The sequence below is a fragment of the Plutella xylostella genome, chromosome Z (genome assembly GCF_932276165.1).
Source record: "Plutella xylostella chromosome Z, ilPluXylo3.1, whole genome shotgun sequence".
Lineage (NCBI taxonomy): Eukaryota > Metazoa > Arthropoda > Insecta > Lepidoptera > Plutellidae > Plutella > Plutella xylostella.
Window position 1 is genome coordinate 15320944 of NC_064012.1, and position 11504 is coordinate 15332447.

At 38.9% G+C, this 11504-nt stretch overlaps 1 long non-coding RNA gene across 1 annotated transcript; it reads left to right on the top strand.

The window, feature by feature from the left end:
* Positions 1-2956: 2956 nt before the first annotated feature.
* Positions 2957-8757, top strand: LOC119694873. Its single transcript, XR_007268231.1, has 3 exons — positions 2957-3703; positions 8195-8426; positions 8662-8757. It is a non-coding gene; the product is annotated as an uncharacterized LOC119694873 (long non-coding RNA).
* The last annotated feature ends 2747 nt before the right edge of the window (positions 8758-11504 follow it).

The following is an 11504-nucleotide window of genomic DNA, read 5'->3' on the forward strand; positions in this document are numbered from 1 at the left end:
GTCATTACCTTAGCGCCCCTTAGGTGTGGGGGTGGTGTTTTATGTTGTTGGTGTTAGAAAAAGAGTATTTTAAACAACAAATGACATGAAACATATAAGTTATTCAGGATCACAAGCTAAGTAAGCCATTAATTAACTTTATTAATGTATGTGACAAGTGCATTTTGTATGCATATAATCATCACTCAAAGCCGAATCAAAACATTAATTTATACGGAACACTAATCACAGTTTACGATATTGTGTCTTTGGGAAAGTTGTTCAGTTTGACTTGTACATCATGTGGAAGTACGAATCAACACTTAACTCCCAACCCACAACTAAAATGTACTTAAATTGAAGATTGTTAATAATAAGAGCTAGGCCGTCTGAGCTGAAATTAGGAGTATATGTACAAAATTTCCACTAGAGAGGGCATACTTAGAACATAATAAATATCCTAATTCCAATCTTAATCTCTTATTCCCCCCATCCAAAAGTTGTCCTGAAGAGATCGCTGTTAGTGATGAGACCGCCTTTTTTACCCAACTTAAGTTACAACTTCGTCATTTTATCATATAAACTGTATTCTATCATTCTATCTAACACCACCTTCCCCTCCCCAGGGTCCAACTTCCAAGCTCACTCGCTGTCGTGGTCGCGCCGCGGGGATCGCCCGCCCGGGGGCACGCTGCACGCCAAGGTGTGGGTGCCCGAGGACCCCCGCACCTTCACCGCCGCGCCTCAGGATAAGGAGCCGCTGAGATAAAAGTAGGCACGCATCAGGATAAGGAGCCGCTGAGATAAAAGTTAAAACCGACAGGCCTGTGCAGGCTAGAGTTTAGACATTGGCACACTAGGTAACTATGTAAGAAGCTCGTAAGAAGTTTTAGCCGAAGGCCGGTCATGTGGCATTTATGAACGAGTTAATATCTATGAAAGTCTCAAGTATATTCTGAACTAGCTGTGCCCGCGAGCTTCGCTTCGCCTTAAAAAGTTTTCCTGTGGGAATTCCGGGATAAAAAGTAGCCTATGTTCTTTCCCAGGGTCTAAGCATACCAAATTTCATTCAAATCCGTTCAGTAGTTTTGGCGTGAAAGAGTAACAGACAGACAGACAGACAGACAGACACAGTTACTTTCGCATTTATAATATTAGTTAGGATGAGACCGTTCGAGAAGCGGCGAGTAAACGGGAATTTGTATCGCAGACTAGCTCAGTGCCATACATTTTGAGTTAGGTTTCACTGCTTGTTCTGTACCTAATGTAATTAAATTATGAGACCTAGTGTGAATGGTCGACTTTGTATTGTTAGTTGTGGGTGGTTTGGAGGTGCAATACTGTATTATGTACGATAACTATTTATACTTACTACTTACGTAGAAAGTTGTATGTTATACCTAATTTTGTTTAATTCATCCTGCTGATAATATTTACACATACCTCTATTTACGCACATTGTACTTACCAAATTTTTCATATAGGTACTTATAGATTATTACTCCGCTCCATGGGTAAGTATATCAAGAGTTACTTTAAGTAATATAAAAAATCCCTTCAAAGGAATTAATATAATATGTACATGTAATACCAATTAGCAATAATTATAAATACACCAATTACCCTGTTGTATATCAATTTATTTATATTTGTATTAAGTCTTAGTTAGTTAGTATATAAAATTGTAAATATAATAACAATTCTAAACAAATTTTTCAGTACATTTCTTGCCGATTCCCAATCCCTACAACCGTTGATCCTACGATTATAAGTTTACGAAGCTACTATAATCGCACATTATTTAGCAATGCGTGCTAATTTCGCCATAGTGGGTTAGAGCATAACCACGGATTATTGGTTGAATTTTGACACATCTGTCAAGAATTTAATATGGAGATGACGTTTAATTGACCATCCAATACCTTTCCAATACCTACCTGACTATGGCGAAATGTGAGCTAAGCTGAAAAAGCAATAGTCTGATAATAATCTACCGCAGAGCAAAATAACCGATAGGAAACGAGTTCCCCGTATTGAAGTCGATGTTGCTATAGGGACGCCCTTCGGCCTGTTTTAAGAGGACATCGGGGGTGCACAGAGACGGCTCTAGGACAAGTAAATCCCTATTCAGTCATTACCTTAGCGCCCCTTAGGTGTGGGGGTGGTGTTTTATGTTGTTGGTGTTAGAAAAAGAGTATTTTAAACAACAAATGACATGAAACATATAAGTTATTCAGGATCACAAGCTAAGTAAGCCATTAATTAACTTTATTAATGTATGTGACAAGTGCATTTTGTATGCATATAATCATCACTCAAAGCCGAATCAAAACATTAATTTATACGGAACACTAATCACAGTTTACGATATTGTGTCTTTGGGAAAGTTGTTCAGTTTGACTTGTACATCATGTGGTATTTTTTTTTCAGGGCATCACAACATTGATCTGGTCCTAACAATACGTGATTGTTGATTGACTTCATGTTTTTTGCGTCATATGCGTTCCATAAAATCACGCCCCCACAGCGCTTGACGCCTCCTAAGTCTGCGCCTGCGTGCTCCCTCCCTGCATAAAACCCCGCGCCCGGGCTGGTTTGGTTACCCTGAGTAACTCCCTATTCAGGTCAGCTCAGACAAATAATAAGAATATTCTCTATTAATGATTCTGTTTCATCCTTTCCATCTCCAGCCGTCTTACCGACAACACGTATTGATTTTTGCTGCGTGTATTTTTTATATAAATTGTTGTTATGAAACGTTAATAGCAGCACTATTACTAGTTACTAGTACTTATGTAACTTTCAGTAATTTCTATTAAATTAACGTTCGTTGGTGTTTCGTGTCGAGAGCGTCGAGAGTTTTATTGGGTGAGTAATTATTTATACAGAAATTCATATAAAAAATACGTGTACCGTGGTGCCCTGTCTTATGGTCGTGATGGTTAAGCTAAAACAATCATCATCAGTCATATCATAAGTGCTAAGATTTTTTTACTTTTTTGGTATCCTTCTGGGCATCTGTCCCTGCTGCACGGTACGTTTATTGAACGTTACTATATTGCGACTCACACTTTTAATCGTATTAATTGTTTCTACGCTGATAATGATAAATATGCCATGAAACTCGTTCTCATTGTTACTGGACAAGGTATGCTAAAAATAAATCGATAAAACTTGCATTTACCGCCCTCTACTTAACAACACTAAAACTATTTATTGCGGGGGCGGCAACGGCGGCGGCGGCAGCGCCCAGCAACAAGCGTGGGCGACGTTGGGGAGGGCGGCGCGCGCAGCAAATATACCTAGGTCTAGATACGGAACCGTCTAGAATAATCTAGCCACCCCAGACTCCCGATCAATATCTGTAATGACATGCGCTAACAGCATCTAGGTCCAGACAGACGCCATCCAATATCCAGTCTCAGCAGCGCCGGTCACAGAACAAGTCGTTATTTTTGTAACTGAATTAATATTTGAATAACTATATTGGTGTAATTTTGATAATGGTTCTGAAAACTGACTAAGTACAGCTGTTAGTAAGAACCTATTGCAATAGACCGGCGTGCTAGACTTGTTTGAACGGTTTTGTCCCGGGCACAGGAATTGTGCAGGGCTTTTCAATTAGCTACTCATTACCTATTAGACTTTTTCACCGAGTGTTTGTAAGCGTGAAATAAAGAAGCATCAAGACCAACGGACGGTGCGCAGGCAACAGGAAGAAAAGGTAAGAAGTTAAAGGTGTCTTTGAGTGGTTCATAATAAAGGTTTGCGTCATCCTTTCGACATCGTACGCAACAGACACGTCGCATTCAGTATTCTTTGTATACACTCACACAAGTGCGTCCTTTTTTCCAGATTCTCCTTACATACATTTATGAAAATAATTTTGGTTTGATACTAATAGGTGGACGCTTACCTTTATGGCCTACGCAGACCGGGACGGCATGGCATGGGATTTTAATTTTTACAGTAATACGACATTAAATTTCTATGCTTAAAAAAGATACCGTGGTATTGAAAGGGTTTTTTCCCTTGCCATGCCGTCCCGGTGTGTGTAGGCCATTAGTCGATCGATAAAGATGTCCTCTCGGTGTCTGATGCGCGAAAGTCTTGCGAAAATGTGCGAATGTATTTTATCAGCTGCGCAGAAATATCAAACAGCATCGCGCATGAGCTGTTTAACCAATATGGTTGTTTATCAAATATGATTGTGTATTGATTCTTCTTAAATCCACTGCCATTTTGTGGGAACAAAAGTTATTGATAGGTAATTAATTAGAAGAAATACGTTTGAATGTCAGCTACGCTACAGGCAGATTGTGATGCAAAATCTATCCCAATACTTAGGTAGGTAGTAAAAATGAACACGTGGTCGACTGGAACGTGAGCCAAATTAGTATATTGTTTATCAGCTTTGCGAATCCGGAGTGAGTTTTCAAATATTGGCATTCTGTAATTTCCGTAGACACATCGAATGCACGAGATTTTGACAAAAAATAATGTATGAGATGACATATAATGTCATTACTGTTCGAACGTGAAGTGAAAGGTGAAGGGAGAATGAAGTGAAGTCTTTTTTACAGAATCGCAATGCTGAAGGATTCATATTTCTTTGAAAACCATTGCGAAGAAAAGTTTCAGTAGTAATTATAATAGGTCTTAGTCTGAACTGAGGCACGATAAACTTGTACCTAAGTATTTAACCGACTCATACGTAAAGATATGTACTTAGGTAATTGTGTTGGTTGATTGATTATTGATTTATAATTGGGACTGTACCTAACTGGTGGGTAGTGCCTGCTCGGACAAAAGTATAAATAATTGTGTTTTTGTCTAATTTTTAAAAATCGTAGATGGGTGTAGTTGAAGGTGCGGCGTTCACGATGCGCACGCATTATGCATCTAGGTCTAGCTACAGGTAGAAAGCTACCTAGCTCAGACTCCGATGCCGATCAATATCTGACTTGTGACATGCGCTGACAGCATCTAGGTCCAGACAAGCTATCTAGTCTGAGCAGCGCCAGTCGAAGCACTAGTCGTTATTTTTGTTACAATACTTATCTGAAATAATATTTGAATAAGATTGTTTCTGTTTATAACGGTTCTGTAAACTGCCTACACTTAACTTTATTAAGAACCTATTTCAATAGACCAGCGTGCTACACTTGCTTAACCGGTTTTTTTCCGGGCACTGAAATTGTGTAGGGCTTTCAAGTTTTGCTACTTATATTAGAAGTGTAAGTGTGAAATAAATAAGCATCAACCACCAACTAACGATGCGGAAGCAAGCCAAAGAAAAGGTAAGAAATTAAATGTGTTTTTCAGTGGTTGATAAGTCGATCGATAAAGATGTCCTCTCGGTGACTGATGCGTGCAAGTATTCTATCGGCTGCGCAGAAATCTCAAAACGCTTCGCGCATTTATAAGCTTTGTCTAACAATTTATGGAATATGATTTGAGTGTTTTTTTTACTCGATTCTCACCTAGAACAAAGTGAGCTCAGAATTCTTAATGGCGATCAATATCTGATTTGTGACATGAACATAGCAACTCTTTTCTAGGTCTTGTCTGAAATGAGGCACGATCAATGACGAAAGAAAAAAACACGATAGACTTCTAAGTATTTAACCGATTCGAACGTAAAGACATATAAATACGGGTTATATAAACGGGAATGTCATTGGTGCATTACGAAGACAAAAATGCTATGCCGCCAAATCTGTTCCGACAAAAGTATAAGCTGTCTTTTTCTTATTATTATAATCGTAGGTGGGTGGGGCTGAGTTGAGGGTGCGGCGTTCACGATGCGCACGCATTATGCATCTAGGTCTAGCTACAGGTTGAAATCTATCTAGCTCAGACTCCGATGCCGATCAATATCTGACTTGTGACATGCGCTAACAGCATCTAGGTCCAGACAAGCTATCTAGTCTGAGCAGCGCCAGTCGAAGCACTAGTCGAGTATACTTGTTACTATATCTATCTGAATTATGTTGAAATCGATAGAATTTATTAAAACAAGGATACAATTATTATAGAATAGAATAGGTAGAATACAACTTAACTAAGTACAAGGATATACTTCAATATGTGTAAAAGTACTTATACTAAACTATCTATATATTTTACAAATAAAAAAGATAATAATCTATCTGAATTAATATTTGAATAAGACTGTTTCTGTTAACCTAGCTGTTAGTAAGGATCTATTGCAATAGACCAGTGTGCTACACTTGCTTGGCCCGGTTTTTCCCGGGCACTGAAATCGTGTAGGATTTATAAGTTTTGCTACGTATATTAGACTTTAGCACCGAGTGTAAGTGAGAAATAAAAAGCACCAAAGACCAACTAACGATGCGGAAGCAATTCAAAGAAAAGGTAAGAAATTAACAGTGTTTTTCATTGGTTGATGAGTCGGTCGATAAAGATGTCCTCTCGGTGACTCTGAGCGCAGTATTCTATCGGCTGCGCAAAAATCGCGAACCACACCGAGCATGAGCTTAGTCTAACAGTTTCTCGAATATGGTTGTGTATTGATTCTATTTAATCTCACCGACCCATGTACCACAAATGCTATAAAATTAATAATTTTAATAATTTACTAAAGTCAGCTACGCTACAGGCAGAATATGATGCGAAATGAAAAATGTCAAAGAACAAAGTCGTATCTCTGCTAAACGAATAAACTTTCTGTTTTAAATAGGTGTGTGATCTTTTATTAGATAATATTAGATTCTTAAATACCGATCTTAATTTGATTTGTGACATTGGACATTGCGTCTGTTTTGTAGGTCTTTTCACTACTTTTCAGGCACGATAAACTCGTATTTATCCGATTTGAACGTAAAAAGTATAAGTGCGTTCTGCGCAGGTAGGTGTCTTTGGTGAGTGGAGTATCTACGTTATCTAGATAAAATCCTATGCCTTCGTTTGTGCTCCGTCGAAAGTATAAGCTGTGCTAGTTTGTTATTATGAATCGTAAAGGTAAACGTCCACCTTTCGGTATCGTACGCAATGGACGCATCAGTATTCATTCAATGTTTATGTCGCAGGCATCTGGTTTAATCTCCTGTATGATTGAACCACTAGCCCGTTCATTGGATGGCGCTATTCAGTTGTATGACTAAAGGACAACTCGTCAAGTCGTTGATTGTAACGTTCGACGTCTTGACTGAACGTCATTCAGCGGAGTCGTTGAATGGGATATAGTATAGCAACTTTGTAATGTCTGGTTAGGGTGAACATGACCAGACAAGAGTCAACAAAAAGACTATGTTACAAAGCTCTTATCTCAAAAATTAACTAAACAATAACAATAAACGTACCTTCATATTGTTGTTTATAATTATCCAGTTACGCCACAATTTTTTCTTTGAAAATATCTGCCCGCGGCGTAATAATAGGTAAATCCATGTTGTCACACTATTTTAACACAAATAACGCACTTTAAAGCTAATTTATTTGCAAAAAACTAAAAATATAGGTGCTTTTTGTGTCAGCTGTTAGCTGTTAGACGCCATATTTGTTTTGTTCACCACCTGACTGATTCTAAGTCAGCTAACTAGTTGGACGTTTTGTGACGCTTGTGCAATCAACGTTCGGCCTAGACATACAACTAAGCAGCGTCATTCAATGAACGGGCTAGCGGTTCAATCAAACAGGAGATTAAACCAGATGCCTGCGACATATATAAATGCTCACAAATGCGTCTACTTCATCTCCATACATTTATGAAAATCCGTTTGGTGCGATATTTACGATACCGAAAGGACGCTTGCGTTAAGAGGGTGGGGGTCTGGGGCGCGGGGCGCGGCGCACGCATGCATCTAGGTCTAGCTACAGGTAGAAATCTAGCTCAGACTCCGATGCCGATCAATATCTGACTTGTGACATGCGCCGTGATTCGCTGATAGCATCTAGGTCCAGACATAGCGCTCTAGTCTGATCTGCGCTGCCAAAAGTACATATAATTATATTCGTGATGTTGCGTTATTATTTCTCCAAATTATGCAATGAATATTAATTTGTCTTGTAATTTGTAAACTTGCGAATTTCAATAGTAACTACTAACTCACATTGTTGCTCATTTAATTGATTGGTTTTAATATTTTTGTACTTTGAGCCTTTTTGTATGTACTTATACAAAGACTTGTCTTCCTACCTTTTGACAATACTCAATTTTGAAATTTAAGACCTATTTCATTCATTGTCGTAGATACCAGTCACTCTCATCGTTGAAAATACACCATCAATTCGCCGTCGTGCTCAGCTGGCAGCAAGCCACGCCCCTGCAGCCTGTCTTCAGCATCCCTCATACAACCACTACGGCCTATCTGATGTATACCGAGCGAGGCAGGGGGCGAATGAGGGAAGAAACTACAATACCGGTCGGTGTCGAGTTGGAGGCAGGTGAAGAGATCACATGATGCAACCGCCGCTTTCGGTAGGTAGTTACATACTAAATAGTTGGATGCTTACCTCGAAGTAGATATACTTATAAGTATTTAATACATATTTAATTAAATACGCTCGAAATATTTTTTTAATTTTTACATGAAATTACGATTGAGATGTATCTAACTACTAAGAACTATATTTATAAAAAGCACACTACTAAATTTTGTAATACTAAGTTACCAAATATTCCAAATCAAATCATAAAATAATGTGAATTGTTTTCAGATGAAACACCTTACTACTCATGGATCGGAGGAGGAAAAACGTGAGGAAACCTGACAGGCTACAGGATCGAGGGAGTCTACATCCATATATTATACTGAAAAATAAAAGTAACGTAAAGTAAAAAGCATTGTAATCCCCGAAGGGAGAAGTCAAAGGTGACTTGCAATTGCAAGCGAGACAACCGCTTTTCGCTGTACATTTTGTAATTACTTTTTTATATTTAAGTTTTGTGGCATTTTCTGAGTCCCTAATGTATAACAATTATTGTGAAACTTCTAACAAATTTTACGGGACTAACGAGCACTATCTAGGTAGGTTAGGTAAGTATCTACCTTAACAGATATACTTATTAATAAAAAAAGCAGATAGGATGAAAGAATGCCAAGTCCCGGTTTTTCAGAATCTTTGCACTGTGCAACGGAAGCAGATGAGAAGAGAAGCTTAGCAGTAACAGTCAATGGTTGAGTCATCATGGCCGGATTCTGTCATGAAGTGTAGATGTCGCCATGACGGCATGTATGTATCAGAATCCGAAATCCATTCCCCTTTGTCTCGACTCACAACAAGAAAACATCCTTTACTCAAGGACTATTTAAAAAAGTTTCCAAGCTCCATTGCTCATTGGTTGCACTGAAATAATTAAGAAGGTATTTCGGTTCGTCATCATCTTCATAACCCTATACGTCCCCACTGCTGGGGCACAGGTCTCCTTCCAATGAAGTAAGGGTTAAGGCCTAGTCCACCACGCTCCGAAGCACGGAAGCGTCCAGAAAAGAACCATTTGAAATCGGTCACCCATCCTATGGCTGACCGTGCCAGTTGTTGCTTAACCTCAGTGATCAGTTACGATCACTGAAGCCCGCTCGACTACGGACGCTTCCGGTTCGTGCTACTCCCATTCCCTGGATATTCCAGTTTCCATTACCCAAGGATATACTATAAAACGACTTGGGTGAATTGTTTTTCCAAGTAGGTGAGTAGTAACAGCAAGTCGCTGTTTATCTAAAAGACATTTCTACCGAGACCTATTATTCCTGACACGTTATTCCAGATTGAACGTGTCATTTTAATCCGAGTAAAAAACGTCATTACTTACCTAATTAAATATAATATATTTATAATTAATTTAGGTAGATACCTAATGTGTTCTTACCTGGACATTTCGTGTATTGTACATTACCAGTACATATTCTCAGAGTTTTTCTAATAATGAATATTTAAAAAAAGTTTCCAAGATCCATTCCTCATTGATTGCACTGAAATAATTAGATACCTATTCGGGCTCGTCCTTTTCCCACGGCCTAGACATTCCAGTTTCCATTGCCCAAGGATTTTGTATATTATACAAGTACTTGGGTGAAATGTTTTTCAAAGAAGACATAGCAAATCGCTGCTTATCTTAAAGACTTCTCTAATCAGACTAGTTATTCCTGACACGTTATTCCCTGGCTGTCCCAGATTGGACGTGTCATTTTTAGTCCGAGTAAAAAACGTCATTACTTCCCTAATTAAATATATAATTAATGTAGGTACCTAAAGTGTTTTTTCCTGGACATGTCATGTATTTTCCCATGTATTTACATTCACAGTACATATTCTCAGACTTTTTCTAAGAAGTGATATAAAAAAGATTCCTAGATCCATTCCTCATTGGTTGCACTGACAGTGGTATAGAACAACTCTCGAGATGAGGTATTCTGGTTCGGGTTTCTCCCAGTCGTTATTCGTCACGTTATTCCCTGGAGATTCCAGTATCCATTCCGCTTTGAACTCGTACTGACCGTAAATCGGTTCAGCCGTAAATGGTGAATCTGCAGCGGTGCGCAGTGTATAAATTGCCCAAAAGTACTTCCCAATATGCACGATATTCCCTGACAGATTATTCCTTGACACGTTATTCCCTGGCTGTTCCAGATTGGACGTGTCATTTTAGTCCGAGTGAAAAATGTATTCATTACTTACCTACTTAAATAATTATATAATTAATGTAGGTAGATACCTAATGTGCTTTTTCCTACACATTTCATGTTTTTTCTCTCTGTACATTTCCGGTAAGTAGATATTCTCAGACAAAAGTTTCCAAGATCCATTCCTCATTGGTTGCACTGACAGTGGTATAGAACACCACAGATATTCCGGCTCGTTCTTTTCCCATTCGTCATTCGTCACGTTATTCACTGGAGATTCTAGTATCCATTTCAGCTTGGAAATGTGGTGTCGCTTCTCGTAAATCGGTTCAGCCGTTCGGGAGCTACGCTACAACAGACAGATATACAGAAAGTTTAAACTTATAACACCCCTATTTTTGTCGGGGGTAATAATACTTTCACATCGCCGCCGCCGCCTCACCGCGAGAATGTTTACTATGGTATATACGCAATCCGCAGCGGTGCGCAGTGTGTAAACCGCCTAAAGTGCTTCCCAATATCCACGATATTCCCTGACACCTTATTCCCAGGTTGATCCAAATTGGATGTGTCATTTTAGTCAAAAAAACATTCAGTAAATAAAAAGCGCATTGGATAATTAACTTTCACTGGTCAACTTATGTAGAAACCAACTAACGTCGGTAGGTACTTGTAACCAGGACGGCATGTACCTATGCATGAGAATATCAGAATCCGACATCCATTCCGCTTTGTCACGCTCCATCCATAAGAAAACATCCTTTACTCATGGACTATTAAAAAAAAGTTTCCAAGCTCCATTCCTCATTGGTTGCACTGAAATAATTAAGTAGGTATTTCGGTTCGTCATCATCATCTTCATAACCGTATACATCCCCACTGCTGGGGCACAGGTCTCCTTCCAATGAAGTAAGGGTTTAGGCCTAGTCCACCACG